The 12855-nt window shown below is 37.3% G+C and overlaps 1 protein-coding gene across 13 annotated transcripts in view; it reads left to right on the forward strand.

Moving 5' to 3' along the window:
- The window catches only part of Supt3h (SPT3 homolog, SAGA and STAGA complex component), a 369638-nt gene that overhangs the window by 354136 nt on the left and 2647 nt on the right, over positions 1–12855 (forward strand). The window lies entirely within an intron of this gene.

The following is a 12855-nucleotide window of genomic DNA, read 5'->3' on the forward strand; positions in this document are numbered from 1 at the left end:
TTTCTCTTGCTTAGTTGCTTTGGCTAAAACTTCTACTGGTGGTGAGACTAGACATGCTTGTCTTGTTCGTGACTTAGCGGAAATGCTTTCAGTTTTCCCCTCATTTAGTTTGATAGCTGAGAATCTGTTATAGATAGTCTTTATTATGTTGAGGTGTGATCCTTCTGTACCTGATTTCTTCAGAGCTTATGCTATGAATGGATACTGAATTTTACCAAATGCTTTTTTTGCATCTAATAAGGCAGTCATATGATTTTATCCTGCATTCTGTTAGTGTGAAATATTAAGTATATTGATTTGCATGTGTTGCAGCCCTAAAATGGAACCTTGTATCGCTAGAATGATCATGGTGTGTGATATTTTTGATGTGCTGCTGAGGTCAATTAAGCATCTAACTTTTCATTTTTTCCTGAGCATTGACTTTATCCTGGACACACAAATACAAATAAATAGCATGTCCCATACCTTCTGGATCTATTGGTCAACTAAGATTTTAAAAATTATTGGTTATTATAGCTGAGCCCCCCAAAATTGTTATCTGAGTTGTTAACAACTCCTGCCAGCTTGGCACATTTTACGTGTGTGCGTGCGTGCATGTGTGGGTGTGCTGCTTGGAATGATTTTAGACCTGTGTTCTGATTGTTTATAATATAAAGTAGCTAAAAGCTTAATATTATTGACATTAATTATTAACTTGAAGTATTTAGATGCATACGATATCATGAAAGGCATAATGTAAACGTAGAAGTGGCACTCATTTTATTAGTCTTATAAAATTGCTGAAGAATGGCATTCAAAAAATCTTTTTCCCTAAAATACAATGTGGCTTGATCAGCCGCTTCATTACTTTGCTTAACAAGACAACAGCAATAAAACCATACCTCTCATATTATTTGAAATAACTTGGATCATTAGAAATGGTAATTTTGATAGCTAAATTTAATTTAGAGAAATTTTTTATTTAGAATGCTAAAACACCTTGGTAATAACCCAAGAATTTATAGAATGTTTGAAGAATGTTTTTTAAATGTAGTATTCTTTAATGAAATAAGAATCTGACAGAGTTAGAGAAAAGCATGCATAAAAATTCCACTGTGTTTGGTGGTATATGCCTGCAATACCAGCATTCTGGAGGCTGAGGCAGCAGGATCGAGGGTTCCTAGGCCAGCCCAGGCTACATAGTGAGACCCGTCCCCCCACCAAAAAAAAAATTCCTCACAATTTACAGGCTCCAGATTACTCAGAATAGAGAGAGTTACTACTCTCTTTTTTCCCATTCTGCTGTTCTCAAATCAAATCTTAAATCTTGATTTAAGATTTAGCTCTTCTTAAATCAAGGCTTGATACCTGATCAGCTGCCCTCCATGATGTTCATGGGGCATTTATAACATGGGGGAAGTATACAAAAAAGTATATAAAAACTCTTAATGATGTTCACTTAAGAGTTTTGCATGCTACAGTGCTGTGTATCATATGGTTCAATTTACATTCTCTGAACTATCAGAATTAGAATGAAATTATCAAAAAGGGAAACGTCACATGGCAGTGTTATAAACAAGATGTGCCTATTTGTATTTATGTTTGCTAATGAAATTCAGCCATGATTTCAACTTTGATTTCAAGAGTCATAAACCACCATTCTCCTTTATTCATTATAATTAAATCTTTTGCCCACACGCAGTCACAGGGCAGCAAAGGAAGGGGACATATTTTGTCTTTTAAGGAACTGTTGCATAGCTTTGATATGAGGCTCCAGATTTATAGTATTAAAGCAAAGCAATATGTCTGTCATGGTACAGTCATCTCCTTAGGCAGATGGAAGGAGCAGTAGAAGGCTTAAAGCCTGAATCCATGGAACCCACAGAGGGCAGAGCTGAGTTCTGGTGTGTGGGGGTGCGGGATTGGAGACAACCCAGCAACCCAGGTTTGACACAACTTGGTATAGTCTCCAGTTTTCCTACCAAAAGAAAAGTAGAAAAAGGCCCATTAACAAGCCTACTGACTTACTGTAAAGCTTGGGAATAGGGTAAAGAGGGACTAATTTAGTTGATTTATGAAATAGCACTTACACATGAAATCCAGAGAAGTACCTACCATCTCAGCCTCAGATCAACCAAGTATTCCAATAAACCAAACATTTAATAAGTCAGGGCTAGTGAAAGCCTTTTGTTCCCAGTGTACTCTGCTGCCTCCCTCTGCATACCTCCCAGCAGAGCCACGCCAAGATTGTGGAAGCCTTCTCTCTGCCACCTCATCTCCGTGGAGTACAGAAGAGCTCTTGGGAAATCCCCAGACTTACAGTAACCAGGGAGGCTCCTGTGGCCCCCAAATCATCCAGAATGCAGAGTCTGCCCTACACTTAATTAGGAGTAAGTGGTATTTGGGGAGATGGTGAATGTATGCTCCAAATCTTTTTATTGTCCCTTTTATTACTGGATTTAACCCAAATTGGCCAACTCCAAACAGATCCAGGCAAGCCACATTATTTGATCAACCCTAACCCAGACCGAGCACAGCCTCATAAGACTTCAACAGAAACACATGGCATATTAACTCTTTGAAGGTCCTAAAGATTCTACATTTGAACAGAACCTTTCATCCAGGTTTATCTTAGTGATTTCAATATCTTATCCATTTATAAAAGCTGTTATTTGGGGCACTCAGGGGTGAAGTGATCCTCCAAGGATTGCTAATCATATAGCAGAAGAACAAAAAACTTCTCACTACTAAACTGTGCAGCTTGGGACATCATTAAGTCCTCATTCCTGAGTCTCTTCACTTTTGTTCTGCTCCCAAAGGCTCTTAATCTGGAAATTTTTTCATTCTCTGCATCTGTTTTCCCCATTAAGGCCAAAGAAGCTAAACACAGCTCTGGGCAGTCCCAGACAGCCAGGCTTTCCCCAGTTCACCATGCATCTTTTCAAAATTAGGCTAGAGAAATTCACAAGGATACTATCTAATACCCAAGTTCTATTGTCAATTCTAGATGTTAGCAAAGGGTTTGTTCAGCTTCGCTTAGCAGGCTTAGTTTTTAATTCTTTTTCCATAATATTATGTGTGTTGTAGCAATCAGGCAGGCTATGCTACAGTGGTATCTCAGAATCTCAGCTAGAAAAATGCAATGAGTAGTCTACAGATGGACTAGGAGTGAGAAACCTGAGGTACAGGTAACTTGCCTGCTGTCTGGGTAACCACTATAATGTGAAGCCCTCTGTTTCTATCTCTTTTAAATTAAATCCATTAGTGCCAACATTAGAATGTCCATTAGAAATATTTCCAGGAACCAGTGGCTGATGCCCATAATCCTAACTATTTGAGAAGTCAAGATAGGGAGGATTGTAGTTCAAGGTCAGCCTGGGCAGAAAGTTTAGAAGACCCCATCTCTACCAATAGCTGTGTGCAGTGCACATGCCTGTCATCTCAACTCCTACAGGAAGCTTAAAATTAGGAGGATGGTGGTCCTGGCCAGCCTGAGCAAAAAGCAAGACCCTGTCTTCAAAATAACCAGACCAAAAAGGGCTGGAGGTGTGGCTCAAGTGGTAGAGCGCCTGCCTTGCAAGAGTGATGCCCTGAGTTCAAACACAAGTACCACAAAAGGTATACATATTGTGTACTGTGTAATCATAACAGATTGTGCAAGCATGCCATTTATTGACAGAGCCATGCTGGGGTCCTGTTCATGGTACTCATGCTTTCTACCTCCTCAGCCCTCACTGCACATCCAACCTCCTGGGTGCTCTAAAACATTCCAAAGCCTAAGTACCCCCACCAACTGGCTCAGAAGATCTAGCGCTCAAGTGTCTGTATTTCTTAAAGCTCTCCAAGTGATTTGGACATGGTGTTCCATACTCTATTCTTTAAGGCAGCCTGGAAAATAAGCACTGGTTGAAAATGCCTGCAAATGGAAGATGGTTAGATTTAAGGTCCATCTTTGCACTCTGAATTATTGTGTTAAACTGACGTAGTTTAAATTTTAATTTTCCCTTTAATTGATGTTTACCAAGAATTTGGTTTTTTAGAAGTAGGAGAATATGTGTTTTTACAGTAATCTGGGTGGAATAAATTATGCCAGATTTGGTGAGGCGGGGGTAGGGGATGTTGCTTTGTTTGAACGTAAGACAATGTAGTATAAAACAGGCTCTGGGTTTTAAATCCTCAGTGTACCACTTACTAGTCATTATCACTTTAAAAAGTAGAAAGAGATCCTTTACTAGTTGTGGTAAAGCTCAAATTAGATATGAACATAAAAGTACTTCATAAACCATAAAACCATATATCTCAACATTCTTGAATCTTTTCCCCTGCATACTCTGAGAAATATACAAATCTCGTAACTTTTTAAATGTTATTTAAAATTAAATATTGTTATTAGAAACAAACAAAAGTTGCTTTGTTTTCTCCCTCTCTTCCCTCCCCTCCCCCCTTTAGAATGACCTAATGCATTTTACTTGGCAGCAGTAAAACACTAAGGTGGAAGTCTGAACAGGCCAGGGACTGTCCGTTATCTGGTGTCCTTTCTACCTACCACCAAGCACACCGTGGTTTACATGGAGTAAGCATTCAATAAAGATTTGCTAGATCAAATTAAGCAAATTTATAGGAATTCAGACAGTCAATTAGGGTCTCTTAGGCCTTTTAGAACTGAATTATTTGGAAGGGAGTTTCTGACCTGATGCAGTGAAATTCATACACTACTTATTTAAAGTTTGAGACAGCAGGAAGGGATCAGGGAAGGGAGTAGGAAGAGTAAAATGTCAATTGGAACTGGGGGAAGGAAGGGAGGGATGGTTTTTATCTGTAGTTTATGCTTTATCAGGCTCATGACACAAATAATACACTCAGTAGTATTTAACTTAGAACTACAGAGTAAATTTTTAGTGTATTTATCTTCTGTTCCTTCAGGTAAATAGTAAGCTTTTGCTTTATCACTGTTTTTCTTTTGTTTTGTTTTAAGACAGAGTCTTAAAACACCTTCAACACCCGGGCTAAAGTGCTTCTCCTGCCTCAGCCTCCAGCTGGATTGCAGGTGTGTACCTCTACACCTAGCTAGCTCTCATCTTTTTTTGGCAATATTGGGATTTGAAGTCAAGGCCCCACACTTGCTAGGCAAGCATTCTACCACTTGAGCCACATCTCCAGTCCTCTTTTGCTTCTTAATATTAGTTTAATATTAGTTTGTGTTCCTTAAAATGTGCCAATTAATCATGGCCCATAAAAAAACCACAGGTAAACTAATCTGGGAATTAAATGTTTTCTCCTACTTGTTTATATAAAGATAACAAAAAACAAAAGACCTATTTTTTAAAGTCCCACACTTAAGAATGTCCTGTGCAGAAGGTAGAATCCGTGCCTGCTTTTCTAGATAGACTGACATCTTGCTACCTAGATTCTCAATTTAAGAAGAAGAAGAAAAAAAAAATAGCTAGGAACTACAACTGGTGTTTTTAAAAAGTCATCATCTTTGCCACTATGTTTGAAAGATGCTAAAATGTTTGAGCTTTTCAATAAATTCACAAAGGAGCAACTAGTAATCGAGAAAAGAGCTCACTAGGTCTTAAGTGGCAGGTTTAGAGCAGGTAGAAATTGATTTGTTGGTGGAGGTCTGACTGTGTTATTGACTATTTCATAATCTTGAGGGTTCTGGCTGGTTCTGGTCAAAATTTAGGTTTTATTAAATAGGAGTGTATGTGAAAATGTAGAACTGGGATTCATTCATAGGACCTGACAGAAGAAAGTAAGTGGAATATAAAGTGTCCCATGAGAATGTAGCCTTGGAAGGGCCTCACACAGGCAGTGTTTAAATTTAGTTTCAACTTTCACAGAGCAAATAGAAAAAAAAAAAATTCACAGTTGACACAAAGATGAGTCGTCCTCATCCATCTTCCTGTAAAGTTGCTTACTCTTTACAGGAAACAATGCCAAATTTGGGGCATTCCCATGCTTGCCTTGCACAGGCAACATACAGTCTTTGTTCATCAAAAGCAAAGAGCAGTCAGTGACTCACAGTGGTGGACCCAAGGGGATTGGTTTGATGAAACTGCTCCTCACTAATTATACATGCTTGTTTGTCCCATCTTTATTCTAGAATTAGAATAGGAAGAACTCAATACAGAAATCTTGGTCCGCTCTAAACTTTAGTTTTCTCGTTATACTTGGCTACTTGAGGATCTATGTTACTAAATTAGCCCTTAATCTTTTAGTTGTTTACTAAGAATGGTAATAAATCATCTGTGAAGGTGAATTAATCTTGAAAAGTCACCTTTCTGAAACTAATGCGAACCATCTCCTATTGCACACCCTGGAAAGATTAAACCTGGTTATTCCTCAGGTAAGTTCAACCAAGACTCCATTTCCCCTGCACGCAAACCTTTTGGAAGCACAGCACATTTCAGCAGTTTGCCTTTAGAAAGAATCTGGCCTTGCTCATACGCAGGCTATGTTTTGGTGCCCCTTATTGAATTTCTGTCAGACCCTTCCTTTCTGCCTTCCCAGTATCCAGTGACCAGTATCCTCTCACTTTGTTTGTTTGTTTGTTTATTTTGTGGTACTACAGTTTGAAGTCAGGGCTTCACATTTGCTAAGCAGGCCCTCCACCTCCAGCCCTTTTTGCTCTGGTTGTTTTGGAGATAGAATCTTGCTTTTTTGCGCAGGCCAGCCTGAACTGTGATCATCCTATTTTGTGCTTCCTCCCATAGCAGGGATGACAGACATGTGCCACCGCACCTAGCTTTTTTCTGTTGATTGGGGAGGGGGTGTCTCACAAAATTTCTTGCTCAGGCTGACCTGAAATCATGATCCACTCCTCTCTAGCTCAGCCTCCTGTGTAGCTTGAGGTGACTTGCACCCACCCCTGTGCCTAGCTGTTGGTTGAGATGGGGGTCTCATGAACTTTTTGCCCATGCTGACCTTACACTGCTATCTTCCCCATCTTAGGGTCCCAGGTAGCTAGGATTACAGGTGTGGGCCACCAGCTTATTCCATCCATCTGTATGCAAGATTGACTTACTGGTCTCAACAAATGAGTGAGAAGATGTAAGGTTTGCATTTCTCCTTCTGGGTTATTTCACTTAACATAATAACCTCCAGTTCTAGCCATGGTGCAGCAAATGACAGATTATTGTTCTCTATATAGCTAAATAATACTTTATTATATCGCATTTTCTTTTTGTGTTTGTTTTCCGGTTTTTTGTTTGTTTTGAGATAGTGTCTCCTTATAGCCTAGGCTGGTCTTGAGCTTGAGATGCTTCTGCCTCAGCCCATTAAGTGGTGGGACTAAAGATAAGCGTCTCCATGCTTGCCCTACATTTTCTTTATCTGTCCATCCACAGATGGACAGCTAAGTTGATCTCGTAGTCTAGCTATTGTGAATAGTGCAGCAAAAAACATAGCAGTTCAAGCATCTTTTTGATATAATACTTTCATCTCCTTTGGATAAATACCCAGTAGCAGAATAGCTGGATCTTTTGGTAGTTCTATTTTTAGTTCTTTGAGGAATCTCAGTGGTATTTTCCATAATGACTGGACTACTTTACGTTACCACCAATGGTGTACAAGAGTTCCCCTTTCTCTATGTCCTTGCTAGCTTTTTTTCTTTCTTTCTTTTTGATGATAGCCATTGAAACTAGGTTGAACTATCTTACTATGGTTTGGATTTGCATTTCCCTATGATGAGTGAGACTGTGCATTTTTTCATGTATTTGCTGCCCATTTATATGTCTTTTGAGAAGTGTCTTTTGAGAAGTGTCTTTAGTTCTTTAGCCCATTTTTAATTGAATTGTTTTCAGGGTTTGTGTTCAGCATTTTGAATTTCTTATACGTTCTGTATATTAGTTATTTGTTGGATGAACAGTTTGCAAGTATCTCTTCCCATTCTGTAGGCTATCTCTTAATTCTGTTAGTTATATCCTTTATTTTACAGATGTTTCTTAGTTGATATAATCCCCTTTGTCTATTTGTATTTACATTTCCTGTGACCTTGTGGGCCTTTCTGAAAAAAATCATTGTCTACCCCAGTGTTTTGAAGTGTTTCCCCTATGTTTTCTTGTAGTCATTTTATGGTTCTGGTTTTTACATTTAGGTCTTTAATCCATTTTGAGTTGATTTTTGTATACCATGAGAGGAAGGGCTCTAGTTTCAGTATTCCACATAATGTATATTCAGTTTTGCCAGCACTATTTATTGAAGAAACTCTTACATCCATCATAATTTTTTTGGTGTCTTGATCAAAAATCAGTTGTCTGTATGAACATGGATTAATTTCTGAGTCCTCTGTTCTGTTCCATTAGTCTTTGTGTTTATTTTTACACCAGTACTGTGCTATTTGAGTTATATCTTTGTGTGCTTCATTTTGAAGTCATATTGTCATGCTTCCTGCTTTGTTGTTTGTTTTGTTTTGCTCAGAATCACTCTGGTTATTCTGGCTTTTCTGGCTCCATATGAATTTTAGGATTTTTTTTTCTATTTTCATGAAGAAGTTGGTGGTAAATTTTCACTGCCTGAACCTATGTATCACTTTGGTAGCATGGTCATTTAACAATATTAATTATTGGGACTGGAAGCATGGCTCTAGTGATAGCGAGCACCTGCTTAGCGAACATTAGCCCCGAGTTCAAACTCCAGTACCATCACCAAAAAAAATTTTAAAAAAGAGAGAAAGAAGGAAAGAAAGAAAAAAAAACCCATTGATTCTTGTGATCCATGAACATGGGGTATCTTTCCATTTGCTTGTGTGTCCTCTATAATTTCTTTTATTGGTGTTTTATAATTTTTATTCTTTGGTTAAATTAATTGCTAAACATTTTTGTAATTTTTGTGAATGGAATGCTTTCTTAATTTCTTTTTCTTCGGGTTTGTTGTTGTGTATTAAAATGCTGCTCTTACTCATATGTTGATCTTGCACCCTACAACTGGAATGAGTTTGGTTATGAGTTTTAACAGCTTCAATGCAGTGTTTTTGTTTTTGTTTTTTATTTATGCAATCATGATAGCCACCAACATGGACAATTTAACTTCTTCCTTTCTCTTGCCTAATTCCTCTTACTAAAACTTCCAGTACTAATTTAAATAAGAGTGGTAATGTGGACCTCCTTCTCTTGTCCCCACTTAGGAAAATGCTTTCAGCTTTTCACATACAGATTTACAATGTTGAGGTACGTTTCATCTAAGTCTAATGTGTTGGAAGTTTTCATCATGAAAGGATGCTGAATCTTATTAAATGCTTATCTGCATCTGTTGAATGATTTTATAGTTTTTGTCCTTTAGTCTGTTGATTTTCATCATATTTATTGATTTGCATGTGCTCCTAAATTCAGTTTACTAGTACTTCATTGAGAATTTTTGCATCTGCATTCATCAGGGATATGAGTCTATAGTTTTGTTATTGTTGTACCTTTGGTCTTGGTATCAGAATAATGCTGGCCTGTCAGAGAGTTTGAGAGTTCCTTCCTTTTCAGTTTTTTGAAATAGTTTAAGAGGAATTAGAGTTTGGTCTTTAAATGTTTTGTAGAGTTCAGCAGAAAAGCCATCAGGTCCTATACTTGTAGATTGGACATTTTAAATTACTGCTTCAATTGCATCACTACTTACTGTTTAGATTTTCTTTTTCTTCTTAATTCAGTTTTGGTAGATTGTATGTGCTCAGGAACTTCTCTGTTTCTTCTAAGTTTTCCAAACTTTAGCAAAATATAATTATTCATAGTAACTTCTTAGGACCCTTTGTATTTTGTAGTACTAGTTGTAATGTCTGCCTTTTCTTCTGATTGTACTCAAGTTGTCTCTTTTTTTCTTGGCCAGTCTAGCTAAAAGTTTGCCAGCTTTGTTTATCCTTAAAAAAAAAAAAAAAAAAAACTCTTTAGTAATCTTTTGTATTTTGTTAGTTCTGATTTTATTCATTTATTTATTTATGTATTTATGCTCTGATCTTTGCTATTTTTTTTCTGTCCAATTTGGGGTTTGGCTTGTGTTTGCTTTTCTAAGCCCTTGAGGTGCACTGTTAGGTTATATATTTGAGATATTTCTTTTTTTTTTTTTTTTTGATGTGTGCATTTGTTGCTACAAAATTCCCTTTTGGTATTTTATTTGCCATATTCCACAAATTTTGGTATATTATATTGTTATTTTCTTTGGTTTCTTGAATTTTTTTATTTCCCCTTTAATTTCTTCAGTTACCCACTAGTCATTTAGGAGCATGTTATTCAGTTTCCATACATTTGTATACTTTCCATTCTTCTTGTTGACCTGTAGTTTTTTTCTCTTGTGGTATGAGAAGAGATATAATATGCTAGGCCTAACATATGAGCTGTCCTGAACAGTATTCCATGTGCTGATGAGGAAAATGTATATTCTACTGCTTCAGTGAAGTGTTTCACAAGTGACTCTTAGGTCCATTTGAAATGGTTCAACTCAGATATATCTTGGCAAATTTCTGTGTGGACAGTCTGGCATGGAGGAAAGTGGGGTATTGAAGTATTCAGCTATTACTATATTAAAGACTATATCTCTAATATTTGCTTTATATATTTTGGTGATCCAATGTTGGGTACATATGTTGGGTACAGTTGTCATATCCTCTGGCTGAATTGATCCTTTTATCAAAATATAATGACATTCTCTGTTTCTTTTTAGTTTCTGCTTTATCTAATGAGAGTATGGCTACTCCTGCTCACTTTGGTTTCCACTTGCAAAGTACATCTTTTTTCCATTCCTTAATTTTCAGCCTGTGTGCATCTTTACCAGTGAAGTAAGTTTCTTGTAGGCAGCATATGACTGGATCTTGTTTTTGGATTTGTTTTTTGTAGGTGTTGTTGTTTGGGGTGATAGCTGTTTTGTTTTGTGACAGTGTCTTACTCAGCTTCCTGGGCTTGTTCCAAACTTGTAATACTACTGCTTCAGCCTTCCAAGTAGCCAGGATGAGAGGTTTGCACCAGTGCACCTGACTGGGGTCTTGTTTTTTAATACATTTAACTACTCTGTGTTTATTGATTGTGTGTGTGTGTGTGTGTGCGCGTGCGCACATGTGTGCAGTACTGTGTTTGGACCCAGGGCCTCATACTTGCTAGGCAGACACTCTGCCAGTTGAGCCACTCCACCAGCCCTATGTATGTCTTTTGGTTGGGTAATTTAATTCATTTACATTTGCGGTTATTAGGTATGAAATTCCTGCTGTCACTGTAATTGTAGTTTTTTGTATTTTGACTTCTCTTATTAGTTGTTTTGTGATGTCTTAGTTTTCTGCCATGTCAAAGTTTGATTCTCTTCTCCATTTATCTGTTTTTCTAATGTGTTTTATAGATTCGTGTTTTCATGATGTTTTTCATCTTTTTATTTCTAGTGTATGACTCCCTTAAGTATTTTTTGAGAGTTAATCTAGTGGTGATGAATTCTCTCAGTTTTTGCTTATCTCAGGAAGTTTATTTGTCCTTCTTTTTGAAGGGTAATTTTGCTGGGTATAGTATTCTTAGTTGGCAATTTATTTTCTTTCAGTATTTTGCATATATTATCCCATTCTCCTCTGGCCTGTAAGGCTTCTGCTGAAAAAGAGTTCTACTGTAAGTGTAATGGGAGTTCCCTAATATGTGACATGTGAATTAATGCTTTTGCTGTTTTTAGGATTCTCTCTCTCTCAGCAAAGTTGAACTCAGGACTTTGCACTTACTAGGCAAGCATTCTTTCACTTGAGCCATTAACTCCAGCCCCTTTTGCTTTTTAGGTTGTATTTTAGATAGGGTCTCACACTTTTTTGCCCAGGCTGGCCTGGACCATGATCCATCTGTCTACAGCCTCCCCTGTAGCTGGAACCATAGGTGTGCTCTGCCATGCCCAGTCATTGGTTTAGATGGGGGTCTCACTAACTTTTTGCCCAGGCTGATTGGTCTCAAACTGCAGTCCTCATAATTTCCACCTCCTGAGTAACTGGAATAGGAAGCATAAGTCACTGGCTTACTGACTGATTAGAATAATTTTTCTTTTATATATTTGACATTTTCATTATAATATGCCTTGATGAGGCTGTATTTTGGGATGCCCATGTCTGTGAAGATTTGGGAAATTTTCAGATACTATTTTGTTTTCAATGCCTTTTCCCTTTTCTTCACCTTCTGGAATTCTATAATGCAAATATTTGTTTGCTTACTGGTGTCCCATGAGATTCATTGTCTGTCTTCATCCTTTTGAAATCTTTTTTTTTTTTTTTGGTCTAACTAAATTAATTAAACCTATCTTCAAATTCATAAATTCTTTCTTCTGTTTATTCTGGTCTGTTGTAAAAGCTCTCTATTACATATTTTTTAATTGCATTGGTTAAAGTTTTTACATCCAAGATTTCTGGTAGGTATTTTTGATTATTTCTTTCTCTTTGGTGAATTTCTCATTCATATCTTGAATTATTTTTCCTGATGTCTCTACATTGTTTATCTGTATTCTCTTACATCTCACTGAGTTTCCTTAGTTTCATTATTTTTAGTTCTTTTTCAGGCATGTCATAGATTCCTTTCAAATTCAGATCTGTTTGTGGAGAATTATTGTTTTCCTTGTAGGTGTCATGTTTCCTTTCACATCTGTTGTATCCCTACATTGATGGTATGTGGTGTAATGTTCATCAATTTTATGAAGTAAATTTTATAAGACAAGTTTTTTATTTAGACAGTAGATAGTCTGTCAGTGGGATAGATGCTTTGGATTTGGTTATGGGGAACTCAAAAACAGTCTCTGTGTGATTTCTTTGTCTTCGATGCCATCCAAATCCGAGTGCATCAGTAGTCTAGACTATAGCAGTTCAGGAAGGTAGTTGTTAAGACTTTGCAGTGGGCATATGCTTCCAACAATACGTGTCTTCAGGCTCCACAGAATCAAGCACTG

The sequence above is a fragment of the Castor canadensis genome, chromosome 8, assembly GCF_047511655.1.
Source record: "Castor canadensis chromosome 8, mCasCan1.hap1v2, whole genome shotgun sequence".
In the NCBI taxonomy this organism is placed as follows: Eukaryota; Metazoa; Chordata; class Mammalia; order Rodentia; family Castoridae; genus Castor; species Castor canadensis.